Consider the following 19,926-nt stretch of genomic DNA (forward strand, 5'->3'; position numbering starts at 1 on the left):
AGTTCCAAATTACTCTCCAGAAGGACTGGATCAACACAGTTCCACCAACAATGTATCAGTGTCCCAGTTTTCCCACATTCCCTCCAACATTCATCATTATCTTTTCCTGTCATTTTAGCTATCTAAGAGGTGTGTAGTGGTACTTAAGAGTTGTCTTAATTTGCATTTCTTTGATCAATATTGATTTTAGGGTCTCTAATTGTAATGCAGAATTTTCCCACTGCATTAAGAGTGAAAGTCTAGGTTGCTAAGGGAACATTATTTTTTAAATTTTTATTTATTTATCCATTCATCTCTTTTTGAGAGGCAATTGGGATTAAATGACTTGCCTAGGATCACACAGCTAGAGTAAGTGTTAAGTATCTGAGGTCAAATTTGGTCTCCGGTCCTTCTAACTTCAGGGCTGATGCTCTATCTACTGCATCATCTAGCTGCTCCCAAGGAACATTATTAATGTTCAGGAGAAAGCCAATGAAGGAAAAAAAAATAAACATAACATGACAGATCCTGTAACCAGGGATGCTATCTCAAACTTTGGGCAGATTATTTCACCTCTCTGAGTCTTGATTTGCTTGTCTAGAATAAAAGGAGGGGATTTTTCAAGATCAGGGGTCCTTAATCTGGGCCCCACAAACTGGCCTTTTTAATATTTTAATAATTATATTTAAATAGAATGGTTTCCTTTGAAATCCTACACATTTTATTTTGTGCATTTAAAACTCATAATTTTGAGAAGAAATTCATAAAGGATCTGTGATATAAAAAATAGGTGCATTAGATGATTTCCAAGTTTCCTTTAGACACTACTACTCTATGTTTGAATCAATGCACTGTGCATCTTAATATCCAAAGATAGGGCATGGGCTTAATGGACTACAACACTGATTAGGAGGATGGAGGAGACGCTTATCATGGGCTTGAGAGGGTGATAAAAGCCAGTGGATGAATCCTCTTGCCTTTTAAGCACTCTGACAAGTATCCTAACCAGAAATTACAGAGACTGTGTTTAGATGGGAGAGATGAAATAACTAGTTTCCAAGAAAATATCAATAAATTCAGGCCAGTCAGGTAATTCTTGAGTTGGGTGAAGGGATGGGAGAGACCAGTTCCTGATTGGTGAATTGGGGATGGATTAAATAATGAAGACTGAGAATGGCTAGATTTGGGGGTGAGTGAGAGAATTTTAGAGAATAGAGATGGATTGAGAATTGCCATCCAGAGCAGTCTTATACCCATCATTAGTTGGAAGGCAGACATCAGAAGTATAGGAACAAAGACTTGATGAGGGAGGATGGAAGGAGAGATGTTGGGTGAGTAGAATTATCATCCTTTGCTCCTCTCCCTTTCCTGAGGGTGTTTTCAATTTCTTTTTCCTGCTTTCTACATCTTTCCTTTTTAATCTCTCTTCTTCCCTCTTTCCCTCTATATTCAGTTTCTTTAACTACCTACAATATAAATCTAAACTCAAAGGTATTTATTGTTCTGTTTATTAACTCAGATTTTAAACTTGCTTTTCTTAATTTTTAAAATAGTCGAATAATTTATCTAAAAAACAAACACCAAATATTGAACGATCCTAATTTAATTTAGTTCTGAGCTACCTTTTAATTGAATGTGGCCCTCAACTTTTGGGGAACTCTTTCCCAATAGGTCAATGGATTTCACCAGAAAAAAAGATCTCTATTCCTCATTCATCTTTTAAATAATATGCTCTAGGATGTGCTGGATTCAGTTATAAGCACAGAGCTCATTGTCAAATTTGCAGTGTGAGTTTTTACACCTTACAGTTCAGCAAATACCAGGACATGACTTATTGTTTTGCTGATTGATGACATTGAAGAAAATGATCCAAAAAATGTTAATGATGCAGTTAAATGGAGCTTGGACTTAAAGTGCAGTTAATAGTGTAGTTTAAACTTTAAAAAGTCTCTTCAGAGAGCCAGATGCTAAGTTTTCAGCAGTTTGGATCTTGGGACCCTTTTACATTCTTAAAAATTATTGAGGATTCCAAAGAGCTTTTATTTACATGGGTTATATCTAACATTATTTCCTGTATTAAAAATTAAAATGTCTCAGTATTATGAAAACAGTTTGACCTCATAGATCCACAGAAGGGGTCTTGGGGACCCCAAAGAGTCCCTGGGCCAAACAAGTACACCTCTGCTTGTGATTTCATTTATGTGAGTTACTCCCAAATAGGAAAATTTCCTGTACCATCATAGATAAGTTGAAACTTGTAGTCTTAGAAATTTTCTGGGATGCTGAGACATTAAGGGAGTCCCCTGGAGTCACTCAGCTATTAAGTGTCAACAGCTGAACCTAAAACCAGGCCATCCTGAGTTCTACCCATAGAAAAGTTTCACAAGGTACAGTAAATCCTTACTTTTTGTCAAGGGGGGTTAGCAATCAATTTAATGGTCAATCAAAATGAGTGATGCAATAGAGAAACTCCTCTTTAGTTGGGCAATCATACATATAATCTCAGGAATTAAAACTGAAAGAAACTTTAGAGCTGACTTTGCTCAAACCATTTTACAGATGTCCTAAGAAGTCTAGACTGATCTTGGTCAGGGACTGCCAATGAAGGAACTGAAATGACAGACAAAAGACATCAAGACTTCATTTCTTTGCTGAAAATTACTGTAGAAAAACTTTTCAGCTCCTCTACCTGCAAACCTTTTCCCCTGCCCCTCTTTTTCTTGAATTTCCCCTCTGTTATGATTTCAGCCAAATGTTTCAGAAGAAAATGATCCACAAACAGAGACAGTGCCAAAATACTGGGCGTTTTCCTGCCAAACCTTGCGGGGGGATTTTGGCTAGAGTGGACCACAGACCTCTCTTTCCTCAAGCATAGTTCCTTATAATCTTTCTCCTCTTTTTCAATATGTTCCTGAACTGGAGGCCTGCATTAAAATTCTGCTGAATTAAAAACAAACAAAAACTCTGCAAGGAAAAACTACCATCAGGTCAGAAAGTGCATTGAGATGCTCACATGAACAGTATTGCTATTTCTGTTATTAGCCATGGTTGCTGGATCAAGACAGTGAATAGCTAATCCTCATCTTAGTAGAAAGAAAAGTGGTCCAGTGAGATATTTAAAGTGGTCAGTTTTATACTCTTAGAGCTTGTAGTCAGGAATATAAAAATTCAATAACCGAAGATATGCAGAGCTATTATTTTTCTTGGCAAAGATGGATAATTTTCTCCTTTCCCCCATAAATTAGGGTTTTTAAAATGTTGTTGCTACTGCATATGTCTCTTGGCAGGGCAAATGCTGAGAGGTTTCTTCACAGTTGCTGCTTTTCTCTCCCCCAATTCTTTCTGTACTCTTATTCTTGGATAATAATGCAGATTTTTATATGGTTTTGCAGGGCAGTTTCAAGCTCTAGCACTTCCTGTTTCCTGGGGACTCAATAGCAGTAATTTACTTTTCTACCTTCTGAAATTAAAAGTATTTTCCTCTATTGGTTTTTTTTTTGTTGTTGTTGAAGAAGGGTATTTTTTCTTTTATTTTTCTGTCCATGTTTTTCACTAGAATTGTTTGACTTTTTCAATAGATTCACTCATAGTCAGGCTCGACCCCAGCCCAACAAAAGGCTCCTTGGTCAGTGTGTGATAGGGGGCATGCATCTGCTAAATGATATTATGATCACCTCGAGCTTACATCTCTAGTTGTTAGAAAAAAGAGAGAGAATGACCTTGATCCTGAATCGTTTTCATTTCCTTCCTAGTTTTCATTTTAAGTCTCCTGTCTTGTCTTTTGTCATTATGTCCTATGCCATCATAACAGACTTGGGTTGAAGTTAATTGCTTTAACCTTCTGGGTTTCTATTCTATACTTGCTGCATGTTCTATAGCCTGTCAGATCAAATTTATACCAAACAAAAACATACCTTGGAAGAGCTAATGGTCTCCAAGAAACAGATACATGAGTTTTGATGGGTTAACGTCAAATGAAATAATAATTTTAAAGTGCTTAGTGCAGCATTTGGCAAGTAGTAAGTACTTTACACATTAGTTAGAATCATCATCATCATCACTTAGTATTAGCATTGTTATTATATGACATAGAAACACAGGAGAAAAGCCACAGAATGGGCTTAATACACTAAGGCTTGGGTCCTTCAAAGTTGCAAGCGTGAATTTTCCATTAGGATCTACCCACAAAATATTCCTTTTTTCCCCTTAGATCTATCAGGCTATTTGAATTATAATAAATAATAATAGCTAACCTTTACCAGGTGCTTTAAGGTTTACAAAATACTTTACTGAAATCTTATTTGATTGTCATTCTAATCCTGGCATGTAGATGCTATTTTATATTTTATCTTATTTTATAGATGAGAGAATTGAGGCTGAAATGCTCATCCAGCTAGCAAGTGCCGGAAGCAAGATATGGATCTAGGTCTTCTTGACTCTATTGAGTGTTCTAGTCACTGGGCTGCCTCAAAAACATGTGATGGATCGTTATTATTATATCATCATCATCATCATTATATTATTATTATTATTATTATTATTATTATTATATCATTATCACCATCATCATTATTTACCATGTGGAGGAGACTCTGATCCATGGCAATGACAACTTTCTCATGTCTGGTACATTTCTTGTGACCCAAAGTGCTGTAAAGACTTGTTGGTTGATTTTTTTTTAATTTGAAAATTTTAAATTCACTTTAGCATTTTCTAGTAATTCAGTCAGTCAGACATTCAAGAAACATTTATTAAACACTTATTATGTGAAAGTCATTGAGCACTGGGATTATAAAGAAAGGTAAAAAAATAGTTCTTGTCCATAAGGAATTCAGAGTTTAATGAAGAAGATAGCATGAAAACAATTGTGAACCAACAAGATACTGACAGAATAAACTGGAGAAAAATCAACAGAAGGAAAGAAATAGCATTGAAGGGGATTTAGGAAAGTCTTCTTGTGGAAAATAGATTTCACTGGGATGAAGAGGAAATCTCTGCTTTGAAGTGGACACTTTCATAAGCACTAATTGGTTCACAGGAAAAAAAGGGCCCAGAAATTTTGAAAAAAACAAACAAACAAACATTCCAGATAGTTCATGGCCATTTCTGTTCTTATTCCTTTAAGAATCTCAGCATATATTAGTGATTGGTTTAACACTAACAGAAGCTACATTTGCACATGGGCCAACTTCTGCCATTAGTTACATGTGTGTGACTCCTGTTTCGCACAAACACAAGCCTGAATAATGAAAAGCTGCCACAAATATCCAAAGGCAGCATTCAGCCCTGGGTACGAGTATGTGAGGCAAACATTTGGCCCGTACCATTTGCCCCTTAGAAAAAAATTTTCCCATAGTTTTCTTTTCTCTAAGGTATTATGCAGGCCAATAATTTTCCTCATCCTTCAAACATCTCAACCTCCCTGAATCAATTTGATTGCTCTTACTCCGACTAGAATTGCACAATCCAGAGTTCCAAGTGATATCTCTTTCACCAGCCTTTTAAATGCTAGAATAAATTCTCTGATTTGTACACCAGGCCCTGCTGTATACAGTTGCTATTTTTACTTTGCCTCTGGTCTACTTCTATGATTTTGTGCAACGTGTTTTGAATTTGTGTAGTTGTTTACATTTGAGACAATCATACTTTAGACTAACAATACTTATTTTCTTTTGAAACATTTGTCTTGATGCAATTCCCCAATTTGGAGGCTTAGTACTTCAAACTCAATAGAGAGAAGGCAAGCCTTGGGAAGATGAAATGAATGCATGATGTAGTCTGTGGCGTTCTGCTCTCCATCACACCGTCGTGGATTTTAGAGCTTTGATTATCTTGTAAGTTCCACAGTAAGATAACAGGATCATAGGCTTTAGAGCTTCCAGGGGCCCTGAAGTCCAATCTCCTTTCCTCATTTTACAAATGAGGAAATTGAAAACTCTACAGATTAGATGATTTGCCCAAAGTTGCAATGGTAGTATTTGATCCAAAGCTAGTGTTCTTTCCATCACACCAGACTCATGTAATACAAAATAGTAAATAATGAAACATAATGGAGGATTTTGATAAAGATATTTAAGAAAGAACCTCAAAAATTTTGTTATATGTCAACTTGAGAGAACTTTTGTGATCTACTTTCTCCACAGCTCAGATGAATCAATGTTGGTGAATTTTCTATATCTGGGCTTAAAATAACAAAGTAAGACAGACAGAAGATGTACTCATTTTTATATAGGTCCATGGGAGGTAGCTAATACAATTGTATGCTGGTAAATGTTTAACAATCAGATCTCTGAAAAGCAGGGAATTCTATTAAGTTTAATTTCTATTATTAATATTTTCATCATTAAGTTTAGACAATCAATAATAATAATAAAACAAACTGATTTCTGAATTGCAATTTTTGCCAATTTCCAAGGTGTGAATATTTATAATGGAAATTTAGCAATTGCTTCTTTATAGCTAGTATGAGCTTCAGTTGACCCCAGCATGGGGGGATTACTTATTTCTCAAAAGAAGTCTTTCTTTTCCAAGTCATTATTTCCAGTTCACTCCAGGATGCTCATGTTTTTGGGTGGGAATGAGCTAGTAGAATCAAGCTTGTTTTCAGAGAAGTGTCTTCAAGGGAGTACTCAAGGAGTACAATTTGTGAAGCACTATGGGTAAAATAACTGAATTTTACGTTCATAACAATACAATTTACAAAGCTTGAGACAAGTCGGTAACAATGGCAATGAAATTTGCCTTGGTGTCTCCTGTGATAAATGACTAGTGATGGTGGGGAAATTCAGTTGAGCTGGGTCCCAAGAAGATCCATATCTACCCAATAGATGATTTCATTATATGTTTATGTTTTTATGTTGAATAGGTGTTTGGTCATAATAATTAGTACTAAATCATTCTCTTTTGATCATATATATATATATATATATATATATATATATATATATATATATATATCCGTGATGGTATTCTTTACAGCTATTCTGTACAATTCCTTGTTTATAAAATGTTGAAGTCTGTTTACAAATACCCAAGCCTCTCTATTGCCGCTTTAGGTGATTCTTCAATTCTTTAGAGGATGTAGAACTTTATGACTTGCAGCCATACAATACCACTAAGGAAAAAAAAAACGAAAATTTCAGTGGTAACTGGCAAAAGGAAACATGAAAATGTCTCTTCCTTTGTTTATAGAAAAAATAATACTAAATCTAATTCTTTACAGATAATGCATTGTGGTTTTTGTTTTAAGGATATAGATTTTTCTTTTGAGGGAAATATGTGTATTAACTCTTCATCTACATGGGAATGATAGATTGATCTACTTTATGGTCAATAATAACATTTAAAAATAATAATAAAGTTAACAAGGAAGAAGGAGTACTTTGGACTTCTTATTGTAAGCCTTGTTCAAAAGATAAGTGTTTTGCTATCCTTTGTCTCAAGACTTCGTTGCACAGAATTCAGCTGTCATCCTTCCTTCAGAAATAAATTGCTTTGAGGAATTATTTGGGCAACTTTTTCTTAAGATATATTTAAGTGGCTTTTCTCTTTATATTCTAAAAACTCCTTTTTAAAATTCTGTATTATTTTAAAAAATGCAACAAAATAATAGTGGACATTATCTGTCTTAAAGCAAGCTGGAAGGTGAAGGATATGTAAAGTCTCTTCTAGCTTGCTACATTCTGAGATTCTATGATTTAGGAAGTTTAAAAAATTGTATCAATGGCATTTGTTGGACAAATGAAGAAGATGAGATGAACTTAAAACTGCAATGAATGTTTTAATCTCATTCACTGTTAAGATCCATGGAATAATCAAGAATAGAAGCCACCTGCCACTAGGATTCAGAAATTGGAGAAAATGAAGTTTGCTCTTAGTCACACTGGAAAAAATTTTAATTGTAAATGCTACACAAAATTTGTTGAGTGATATTCTAATAAATCCTGCTGATGGAATTTTATTTTATTATAAATGTGTTACCCAATTTTTACTGCATGAAGCAGATCAATGATAATATGAAATGGTTTGTGTGTGTGTGTGTGTGTGTGTGTGTGTGTGTGTGTGTGTTTAGTGTTCAATCCAACTAACATCAAGAAATGTTTAAGAAATATTCAGAATGTTTCCTGACTTTTGGATCAGAAGTTATCATAACATGTAACCTGATAGAGGCGTGTATTTACAATAGGTTGGGGGCTCTAGGAATGGAAGACATACTTCAGCTTACCTTTGTGTTCAAGAGAATGTGATATGATATTGCACTCTACAAAGGCTAAAGGGAAAAAAAACCAATCAGTCTGGAGCTGGTTTACTGTGAACGAGACTGAAGTTTGTATTATGCTTAATGCAGTTATATTTAAACCTTTCCTTCTTGCTAACTTGCCTGATGCTATTGAGAGTACCAACATATTCCCAGTCACCCAGGCTTCGAATCTAAGTGTCTTCCTATACACACACACACACACACACACACACACACACACACACACACACACTGTATCATTTTACTGGCTGTCCTCTCTGCATGGAATGAATGCCCTTTCTCCTTATAGTTGCCTCCTGGTTTCCTCCAAGGCTCAGTCCAAGTTCCATCTTCTGAAAGAGACCTTTCCTGGTCCATCCTGTGGCTTTCCTTCCGAGATTACTCCCTCCTCACGGTGTGTGTGTTTTGCCTGTACAAAGTTGCTTTTGAGTTGTCTCTCGGGCCAGAATGAAAGCTTGCTTGAGTTAAATAAATCCTGCATTTTGACCCATTTGTATCCTCACCACTTAGCACAATGCCCAGCATTTAGTAAATATTTAGTAAGCACTTGTTGCTTGACTGATTTACACTCTTTTCATGAACCTCCACGGAGGATCCACTCATCTAAGTTTTTGTGACCTGAACTAGTAAAACAACATGTTCCTTTCTTAGGATCTCTCTAAGATCTTTTTTCTTAGAGAGATCCTCCTCTCCCATTCTTGTCCTGTATCATTCAGTATGCATTCTATGGCTATTTTCTCCTTTACCTGTTTCCTATGAAAAGATGGCTCTTCTCCTTGCCTGGGCAAAGCCCTCTACATGCCCAAGAGATCCCATATCATCCCATCTTCTCTATCAGATTATTCCCCTTTATCATCCCTCCTTGATCACTAATCTCCAAAATCTCCCTGTTTCCCAGCTGCTTCCCTACTGCCTACAAACATACCAATGTTTCCCCATCCTCAAAAACCCCTGACTTGATCTTTCCAAACCCCCTGTCATCCCCTATCTCTCCTCCTTTTTGTGATTAAACCTTTAAAAAGGTTGTCTACAACAGATTCCTCCTTTTTCTTTCCACTTATTCTTAATCCTTTGAGTTTTATATGACTTATCTGAACTTGTATAAATCAAATAAAAAATTCTTTCAGATGATTCAGTAAAATACAAAAACAATCAACCAAAGAAAAAACAAAAACTTGGCACCCTTGAGGAATCTTTATTCTGACTTTTCTAATCATTGAAGTTCCTAATTCTGGATAGACACAAAGGTGCGTTGGAAATTGGTTAAAAGTATGTCACAGGTGGGAAAATCCTAGTCTGATGTATGTGCTTGGACCAATTTCATTTCTTTCTGTTTCCAGGGAAAACCAGAAATCCCTGGTTGTCAATCACCTCCTGGCTCCTCCCCTCCACACCCAGTTCTCAGTCTGCCCCAGGCATAAAAACCTGAAAAACCACTGCTCTCTAGATAATCAGATTATATCTTCAGTCTCAGAATGTCTCATTTGATGGAAACTCATGTATATACTAGTTTCCTCCCCCTCCCCATTTTATGTTACTTCTACTACTTAAAAACCTATTATATTTTAGAAATTCACAATTATTTTTTCAATTGATTTATATTCCCAGTGAAAATGTTGCCATCTGGCTTGATTGGCACAGGATACCATTCCCAAGCTCCCCTTCATTTTCCTCAATCCCCCTAAAGACATATCCTTGTCTAAAGTTTTAGTGTTTTATTAAAGATTATAAACCATTAAATTATGAGCTATTAAGTGATGATATTAAAGATAAGTAATTGTGCTAAAAGTTTTGAAATACCTTGTAGTTGTAGTTCAGTGGAAAGATCCCCTGGCTTTGGAATTAGAAAACCTGGGTTCAAATAATCCCTTCCTCACTTACTCCATGAGTGATTTAATCAAATCATTTCATCTCCACTCTCCTCACTTTCCTAATTCGCAACATGACCTTTGAAGTTTAGTTGTTTCGGATTTAGAGTTTTCTTGGCTATTTCCTTTTCCAGGTTATTTTTACAGATGAGGAAACTGAGATAAACAGTATTAAATGGTTTCCCCGGGGTCACCCAGTTTGTAAATACCTGAGTCCAAATTTGACTCCAGGTCCAGTGCTTTGCCCAGCAGTACAGTAATGTGAGATTGTTGGCCCATTTGACCTTTCCAGCTCCAAGTATATGCTCCCAGAGTCTCTGAGTGCACAAGTGCTTTCTGCATTATAGGATGCAAGGCATCTTTTAGATGCTGCTAACTGGACTCCTAGAGATGCACCACAATTTCTTCTTGTTTCAGACTTGTGACTTCAGTGAAGGGATTCTCGCTTTCAGCTTGCTGGAGAACTGCTTGGGAGACTCAGGGGATGAGTGACTTGCCAAATCACACTGCCAGTATGCTATTATAAGGGCTTGGACTGAATTCTGTAGCCAGTTCTCTTATCTCCTACATCAAGCTGCCTCTTTTGTTCCATAATAATCTCATACATTAAGTTTACAATACTGGGGTCACATAAGACAGATTTTTTTTTGTTTCATAATAACCTCATATTAATTTTTATTTTTAAATTATTTTTATAACATTTTTAAGTTAAGAGTGCTTCTGTTCCCTCTTAGAAGTAAAATCACTTATTTTGGAGAGGATATTAGGGTCACATAATACTATTTTTTGGGTTCCATGATAACCTTATATTATTAAGTTTAAAATCCTTCTGTTCTCTCTTAGAAGTAAAATCATTTATTTTGGAGGGGATATTAGAGTCACATAACACTTTTTTTGTTCCATGATAACCTTATATTATTAAGTTTAAAATCCTTCTATTCTCTCTTAGAAGTAAAATCATTTATTTTGGAGGGAACATAACACTTTTTTTTTTGTTCCGTGATAACCTCTTATTAAGTTTAAAATGCCTTTATTTTCTCTTAGAAGTAAAGATCACTTATTTTGGAAGGGATATTGGGGTCACATAACACTATTTTTTTTTTGGTTCCATGATAACCTCATGTTATCAAGTTTAAAATGTTTCTATTCTCTCTTAGAAGTAAAATCACTTATTTTAGAAGGGATATTAGGGTCACACACAATTTTTTTTCTGTCATGATTTCATGTTATTTTTTTTTTTTGATAACATATTATTAAGCTTAAAATGCTTCTGTTCTCTCTTATAAGAAAAATCATTTATTTTGGAAGGGACATTGGAGTCATATAACGCTATTTTTGTTGTTCCATGATAACCTCATATTATTATGTTTAAAATGCTTTTGTTTTCTCTTAGAAGTAAAATCACTTATTTTGGAGGGGATATTGGGGTCACATACAAATTATTTTTTGTTTCATGATAGCCTCATATTATTTTTTATTTATTTTCTTGATAATCTTGTATTATTAATTTAAAAATGCTTCTGTTCTCTCTTAGAAGCAAAATTACTTATTTTGGAAGGGATATTGGGGGTCACAAAGCAAATTGTTCTTTGTTTCATGATATCCTCATAGTTTTTAGCTAATTTTTTTTGATAATCTCATATTAAGTTTAAAATGTTTCTGTTCTCTCTTAGAAGTAAAATAACTTATTTTGGAGGGAATATTGGGGTAACATAACAATTTTTTTGTTTCATAATAAACTCATCATTTTTGTTTAATCATTTTTGGAGACCTCATTATTAAGTTTAAAATGTTTCTGTTCTCTTTTAGAAGCAAAATCCCTTATTTTGAAGAGGAAATTGGAGTCACATATTACAATCTTTTTTGTTTCATGATAACCTCATATTATTTTTTAATTTTTGATAATCTTGTATTATTAATTTTAAAATGCTTCTGTTTTCTTTTAGAAGCAAAAACATTTATTTTGGAGGGGATATTGAGGTCAGATAAGATAATTTTATAGGTGACTACTGTCACCTATATAAATATGATTCAGAACACTCTGACTCTCACTAAACCCAATTTCCAATGTAACCTATTACATTAAAAAAATAGTCGCCTGAGTGATGTCAGAAAGCTTAGATATACTTTTGAGTTATCATAAAGAACTGGAAGAGAGAACCTCTTCATTTTTACAGATGAAACATCACAGAGGCAGGAGGAGGCAGAAATGCTCATTCCCTGCTTCCTAATTCAGAGCATTTCCAGTTGCTCCCTGCTATCAAGGGCAGCTCCGTGGCTCCATAGTGCATAGACTGTCCCTCCTGGACAGTCTTTCTTACTCATCTTCCTGAGTTCAAATCTGACCTCAGACACTGATTAGTTGTATGACTCTGGGCAAATCACTTATAACCCTATTTTCTCATCTGAAAAATGAGTTAAAGAAGGAAGTGACAAATCATTCCAGTATCTTTGCAAAAAACAAACAAACCCAAGTGAGATGACAAAAAATAAACTTAACTGTGTTACCTCAGTTTCCTTATCAGTAAAATGAGCTGAAGAAGGAAATGGTTAACCACTCTATCTTTGCCAAGAAAACCTCAAGAGAGATCACAGAGTTGGACATGGCTAAAATGACTGAAAACAACCCTTTAATGAATATCCCATGTTTTTTCCACTAAAATCATCATGTAGAATACAATCTTTTAAATCACAAAAACTGCTGACACTCAGGAGTCTCTTCAAATTAATTCCAACCCTTTATAATGATAATATCTAAAAATAACTATAACTTTTTCTTTCTATTGGAATATTTCTGTTGTATTCTGTGGCATGGGGAGTTAAGATACACCATAATATTCCAAGAGAGAAAAAATGAAGCTTTATTTGTGAGCAGTCTCAGAGATTACTGGGAAAAGCTTAGCAAAGTGATAGGGGGAAAGATTGCTATCAAAGAATCACTTTTAATAAACTTTTGAAGTTAAATATCTTTTGAACACTTAAAAAATCAATCTGTGATTTGTAGGTATAGTGAATTTTCATTAAGGAAGCTCTCAAATCAAAGTAGACTGGCAACTACTCAGCAACTTGGGGTGATGCTTTTGTTAATTGTTAGGAGAGGTGTCCTGGGGAAGTGAAATGTTTGTGTCAGAGATAGAACAGAGAAAGCAAACTGCTCCAACTCCAAGGCTCTTTCTCCTTCAAATCAGTCATGTGGCCTCTCAAATTGATTCCGGTTTGAAACTCTATGAGGGCAGGGTTGTTTTGCCTCCTTTTATGTCCCCAGCACTTAGCACACCGTCTGGCTCTTAGTAGGAACTTAATTAATGTTTATTAAATGTGTGAGTAATGATAAGAGGTAAAGATTAGATCTTGAGGCAAGTCTCTTCAGAATGAACTCTCTAAACACAATCAAATTATTTCATGGTTAAAACAGAGATCAAAATAAACCAAAATTAAAAAAAAAAAAACCAAATGGGAATATATTGTGCAATTAGAGCATTCTGACTTAAAGCACAAAGTCCTTTGCAAAAAATACAGAAAAGGAATAGTGGAAAATTCCAAGTCCTATAATTTTGCAAAATGAAAAGAAGGGATTAACAAGTAAAGAGCTAATAAGATATCCAGCCTGCAGAAAGCTTGCTATGAAATCCGTCTGAACCAGGTCATCCTAATAGCATTTTTAGATGGAACCAGGACAAGCACAAGGAAAAAGAATAGTATTTTCTTGCTTTTCTATTTGGATCCCCTTGTACCTGATATAATATGGGAGGGGATGGCAAAGGAACTTCAGAAGATGAAGTCAGGAAGAAGAGACTGACTGAGCAGATAGAAATAAAAGAAATCTGTACTGCAGATGAACACCCCTAGAAAGGCATCTAGGGACGGGTTTTTAACATCAAGGAATCAAAGATCACAGAGAGTACTCAGGACACAGTACATACTTGTTGATCTGCTGATTGGCCAAAAAACTGTGACTGAGAAAGTATCAGATCATTACCACAATGTGCTTATTTTCTCTTCTCATAAAATGGTCTGTGCGTGAATAAGGGACTTGAACACTAAGTATAGTTTCTAGGTGACCCTCCTATGGACAACTGGGCCAGGTCCAATGTGATTCATGCTTGGCCTTCACCCAAATAATTCTGGGAACATCTACTTTTGACTAAAGTTCGGTTCTCTTCTAGAGGAATGAGTCAGTTCACCTGAAAGCAAATAAGGCTATTTGAATATGGGATATTTATTATCACATGTTTATAACAGAAATGAGATTCACCTTTAGGCACAGTTAGCAAAGGAACAGGGGAAATTTCCTTCTTTATTTGCTTCTAAATAAACTCATCCAGGGGTTCTCAAACTTCAGCCCTGCTGAGGACGTTTATGCGCCCGCCCAGGTTATGGCAGATGTGCTGAGGGGCGGAGACAGAGTGTGAGCTTTTGTTCTTACTGCAGTCCGGCCTCCCACAGTCTGAGGGACAGGGAACCGGCCCCTATTTAAAAAGTGAGGACCCCATGCTCATCCCAGGAGCATGGATGGCGCTGGGCCTTTAGGAGAAGTAGCAGCATCTGCTTGGCAATGAGTTCAGCTGTCGTCCTGTATGCTACCAACGCCATCTGCCTTTATACATGGGGCCTCTGGCCCGTGTACAGCCTCTTCCCCCTTTTCCTATCTGTTGCTTGTCTTCCCACCACACTTACTATCTCTCAAGTACTAGCTGCTTCTCCCGTTCCCCTGAAATTCTTGGCTTTTCTCTTTTTTATTTATTTATTTATTTTTTTGTAAGCACCTCAACCCATGACAGTATAGAAAATAAAGTCACTAGTTTTTTTTTTTTTTAATACTTTATTTTTTAAATTACTTTTATAATTACAACTTTTTTTGACTGTACATATGCCTGGGTAATATTTTACAACGTTATCCCTGGCACTCATTTTTATTCCGAATTTCCCCTCCTTCCCTCCACCATACATGTTAAATGAGTCACTAATTTTCTATTTCCCTTCTCCACTGTAAGTGCGCATTACATAAAGAAGGCGTCCTTCAAAAACAACATAATAGGGAAAAGGAAGTTTTACAGATGAGAAATCAGTCTGTATGTAAAGTGTATATGCACACACACAACAAATATTCTGTAATATAGGAGAGGCAGAAACTTTTCTCATGAAAAATGCACCATACAAATCAATCAATAACCAATGGAGTCAATACAAGACATTACCAATGGATCTCCAAACCAACCAAGAGGAGACCGAGCATGGAGAGTCTATTTCCCTTCTCCACTGTAAGTGCGCATTACATAAAGAAGGCGTCCTTCAAAAACAACATAATAAGGAAAAAGGAAGTTTTACAGATGAGAAGTCAGTCTGTATGTAAAGTGTATATTTATACACACACAAAACAAAGATATCTGTTATATAATAGAAATAGAAACTTCTCTCATGAAAAATGCACCATACAATTCAATCAATAACCAATGGAGTCAATACAAGACATTACCAATGGATCTCCAAACCAACCAAGAGGAGACCGAGCATGGAGAGTCTATTTCCCTTCTCCACTGTAAGTGCGCATTACATAAAGAAGGCGTCCTTCAAAAAACAACATAATAGCGAAAAAGGAAGTTTTACAGATGAGAAGTCAGTCTGTATGTAAAGTGTATATTTATACACACACAAAACAAAGATATCTGTTATATAATAGAAATAGAAACTTCTCTCATGAAAAATGCACCATACAATTCAATCAATAACCAATGGAGTCAATACAAGACATTACCAATGGATCTCCAAACCAACCAAGAGGAGACCGAGCATGGAGAGTCTATTTCCCTTCTCCACTGTAAGTGCGCATTACATAAAGAAGGCGTCCTTCAAAAACAACATAATAGCGAAAAAGGAAGTTTTACAGATGAGAAGTCAGTCTGTATGTAAAGTGTATATTTATACACACACAAAACAAAGATATCTGTTATATAATAGAAATAGAAACTTCTCTCATGAAAAATGCACCATACAATTCAATCAATAACCAATGGAGTCAATACAAGACATTACCAATGGATCTCCAAACCAACCAACAGATCCAGCATCTAGAGTCTATTTCCCTTCTGCACTCTTAAGTGCACATAACAAAAACAACAGGGCAGGGAAAAAGGAAGATTTTCAGAGGATTTTTGAGAAGTCACATCGCTTTAACAGTCTGTATACAGTGTATATTCACACACACACAACAAATATTCTGTAATATAGGAGAGGCAGAAACTTTTCTCATGAAAAATGCACCATACAAATCAGTCAATAACCAATGGGGTGGAGACCAAGCGTTCCCGATGGGTCTCCGACCAGCAGCAGGAGACGAGTAGCAGAGTCTGTAGCCCGGGTCCCCGGGCCACACGCTGGTCGGGTGAGGCGGGTCACTGAAATCTGGGAGCGGGGCGGGTCTGGGAGCGGAGCGGGTCTGGGAGCGGGCCTGGTCGGGAAGAGGCGCAGGGCGGGCTCGCTGGAGGTCCCGGATGGCGCCCACGCGCTCGGACTCAGGACCTGTGGGAAGGAAGGACGAAGGTTAGTGGGGAAGCGGCGGGCCTCGCGAGGCCGCGGGGCGGGAGTACACACTGACCTTCATTTACTGTGAGGCAGGCTGGCGCGGAGCGGGCCCGGGCCCGCCCATCATCCCGGACGCTGGGGCTTCGTCGCGGGGCTGGCCCTTGGCGGGGATGGCCCTGAGGGCCCTGGCGGGCTCCGGACTTTCCATCTGGGCGCCGTCGCGCACGGGCGGCCAGCAGGGCTCCTTCTTGTACAGCGCCGCGCGGACCGGCTCGTCCCCGCGGACCTCGGCAGCTGCCTGGGCCGGCTCAAACAGGCTGTGCGCTGCAGCGGGCGGGCTGAGGGCGCCGAGGCCGGAGGACGAGGGCCCCGGAGCGTGGCCGCCGACGTCGTGGTGGAGGTGGTCTCGGCAGCAGCATTTCGGGGGGGAAGGCGCCGAGGGGCTGCCGATCATCAGCTGGGGCACCTTCTTCTTGAATCTCGAGAGCTGGCTGCTCTTGGCCAGGACCATCAGGAAGCCGCCCAACTTGCTGATCACCCGGTGCTGCTGGGCTTGCGTCTGCTGCAGGGCGGTCACCTCCAGGCGCAGGGTGTCGGCTTCGAATTTCACGGCGCTCAGCTGCAGATCCATGTTCTCCTGCTTCTCCTTCATCATTTGCATATGGTGGCACAGGCCGGCGAGGCTGTGCTGGGCCCCGGCGCCCGACGCGCTGGCCACCTTCCTCCTGATGTTCTCCAGGAGCGGCTCGTGGCCCCGCAGGAAGTCGGGGTGCTGGTACTCGATGGGCTCCCTCTGCACCTTCTTCATCAGGCCCTGCGGGAAGTGCACCACCTTGTGAAAGCCGTACATGTTGAGCTGGCGGATGAAGCTGGCCATGTGGTTGTGCTTGAAGTACAAGGGAAGCAAGTTATTGGCGAACTGGACTTGGTCGTACACCAGGAAGCTGCTGCCGCTCGGGCTCCAGGAGATGAGCGCGTCGGTGGCCGGGTCGTCCACCAGCTTCCACAGCTTGCTCAGGAAAGAGGGCACGTTTAAAGGGCTGGCCTGGCCCGAGCCGCCGGGCCTCTCCATGCTGCTGCAGACAGGAGGGCGCCCTGCAAAGAAATGTGTGCGGGATCCGCAGGGCGCCAGGAAAAGAGGCGGGGCTGCGGGGGCACAGAGCTGGGGGGGATGGGGGGGCTGCTGAGTGGCTGCCTCCAGGCGCCTTCCTCGGCCGATTCAAGGTCGAGGTCAAAGTCAAGTACCACCACTGAGTGCGCTCTCCTAGGAGAACCTAACCTAGTGCAGGGCTCTTTCACCACTGACCCTGGGGCTGCATGCAATAAGATTATTTAATTTGTTCACCTAAAAACATTATATTGCATTCAGAAGAATAAATCATAGCCTTGAAGGAGCTCCTTAAACACTGTATTCCTCCATATCCCAAATTTCACCCCTCCAGTGTGCTCCCATTGGAAGGGTCCTAAGAAGATGTAAGTTACTTATTAAAACTCTCAACAAGAAGTGGGGGAGGAGACCGGAAAACAGAAAGGTTCTAGAAACTTCTAGAAACTTCGCAGAAGTTGCACTTTGCTCTCGAGAAACTAGGATCACCTCAATCCCACAGTGTGGGACTTTTTGCTATTTTTAGCAAAATGTTTGTGTAATCCTTTGAATTTGAATATGGACATGCATAAGTATATGTATATGTATATGTATATATATATATATATATATATATATATAAATAAATTGTTGTTCCCCAAATCTTAATGCACTTTGAAGCTATTAAAGCTTAAACTGAAAGTCGCGTTATATTGTGCCATTATAGTAAATATTGCATTCTGTTATATTGGATATTACAACACAGTATGATGTTAAATAGGATAATATGTACTTATACCTGATATTGCATTGTTATACAATCTATTAAATGCAATATATTAAATATGATGATAAGTGTTTTTATCACATCATATTTGCATAATACTATATATAGTATTATATAATATTCAATATATTGCATAATATATTGACCATTAAATTATATTTATTAAATAATATATTAAATATATTGTAACTTGTCACATGACATGATATTAATGATTACATTATGTGTCATAAGATATATATTTACATTTTAAAAATTAATTTTATAATTATAACTTTTTTTTGACAGTACAAAGGCCTGGGTAATTTTTTACACTATCCCTTGCATTCACTTCTGTTCTGAATTTTCCCCTCCTTCCCTCCATCCCCTCCCCTAGATGGCAGGCAGTCCCATACATGTTAAATGTGTTATAGTAAGGATATATATTATATATTAACCATTACATTATATTGAATATTATATCATACTATGTTAAATACTATAGTATATTACATTGTATTATATTATATGGAATGATATTAAATATGATATATTTTTAAATTACATTTTTTGAATATTTTATCACACATGCCATACTATCTTCACTATATCAAAATAGGATATTAAATATTCTAAATTAAATATGATATTTGATAGAATTCTACAATTCTATCAAAATTGTATTATGTCATACAATACAAGTCAGTTATTTTCTTTTATTCATCCCTTAGTGATGAAGATGCTTTAAACTTTTACAGACTCATATCTGGGACATCAGAACAGCGCCCATGATTAAAGCAGGTTTTGTGTTCAAAGAGAAAGATTTAAACTGGAGCTTCAAACTTCTGCTGCTCTTCACATTCAGAGCATATTCTTCTCCTGACTCTCCCCAATCGTCTTAGTACCCCAACCTTTGTTCTTGTAAAAAAGGCCTTTTTTTAAAAATAGCATTTTATTGATTATATATATTTAAACATTGCCTATGTTGCCTGTCACATCTGTCCCTAAGCTCCTTCCTGAGAGCCATCTTTTCTGAGAAAGTGGTGAATCTGCTGGATTTAAAAAAGATTTATTATTGCGTTATGGTCCTTCTATTCACACTGTTGTCATCCTGAAAACTATTTTATTTGTTTTTCCTTGTTCAGTTTGTGTCAGTTCACATGTCTTTCCATGCCTCTCTATGTTCATCATATTCCTTATTTCTTACAGTATAATGAAATTCCATTACATTTATGCACTATCATTGATTTAGTCATTATCCAATCAATGGACATCCTAAGGATTCATTGTTGGTGTGGAGGTTTTTTTTGTTTTTTGTTTTTTGTTTTTTTCTTTTTTCTTCTCTATTCTTTTTTTTTAATTATTAAAGCTTTTAATTTTTCAAAACATATGTGTGGACAATTCTTTAACATTAGCCCTTGCAAAACATTGTGTACCAATTTTCCCT

At 37.4% G+C, this 19,926-nt stretch overlaps 1 pseudogene; it reads right to left on the reverse strand.

Annotated features, from left to right (window-relative positions):
- Nucleotides 1–14,909: 14,909 nt before the first annotated feature.
- LOC141561870 (heat shock factor protein 1 pseudogene) lies at nucleotides 14,910–17,701 on the reverse strand (annotated as a pseudogene).
- Between the last annotated feature and the right edge of the window lie 2,225 nt (nucleotides 17,702–19,926).

This window comes from Sminthopsis crassicaudata, chromosome 3, assembly GCF_048593235.1.
Source record: "Sminthopsis crassicaudata isolate SCR6 chromosome 3, ASM4859323v1, whole genome shotgun sequence".
NCBI lineage: Eukaryota > Metazoa > Chordata > Mammalia > Dasyuromorphia > Dasyuridae > Sminthopsis > Sminthopsis crassicaudata.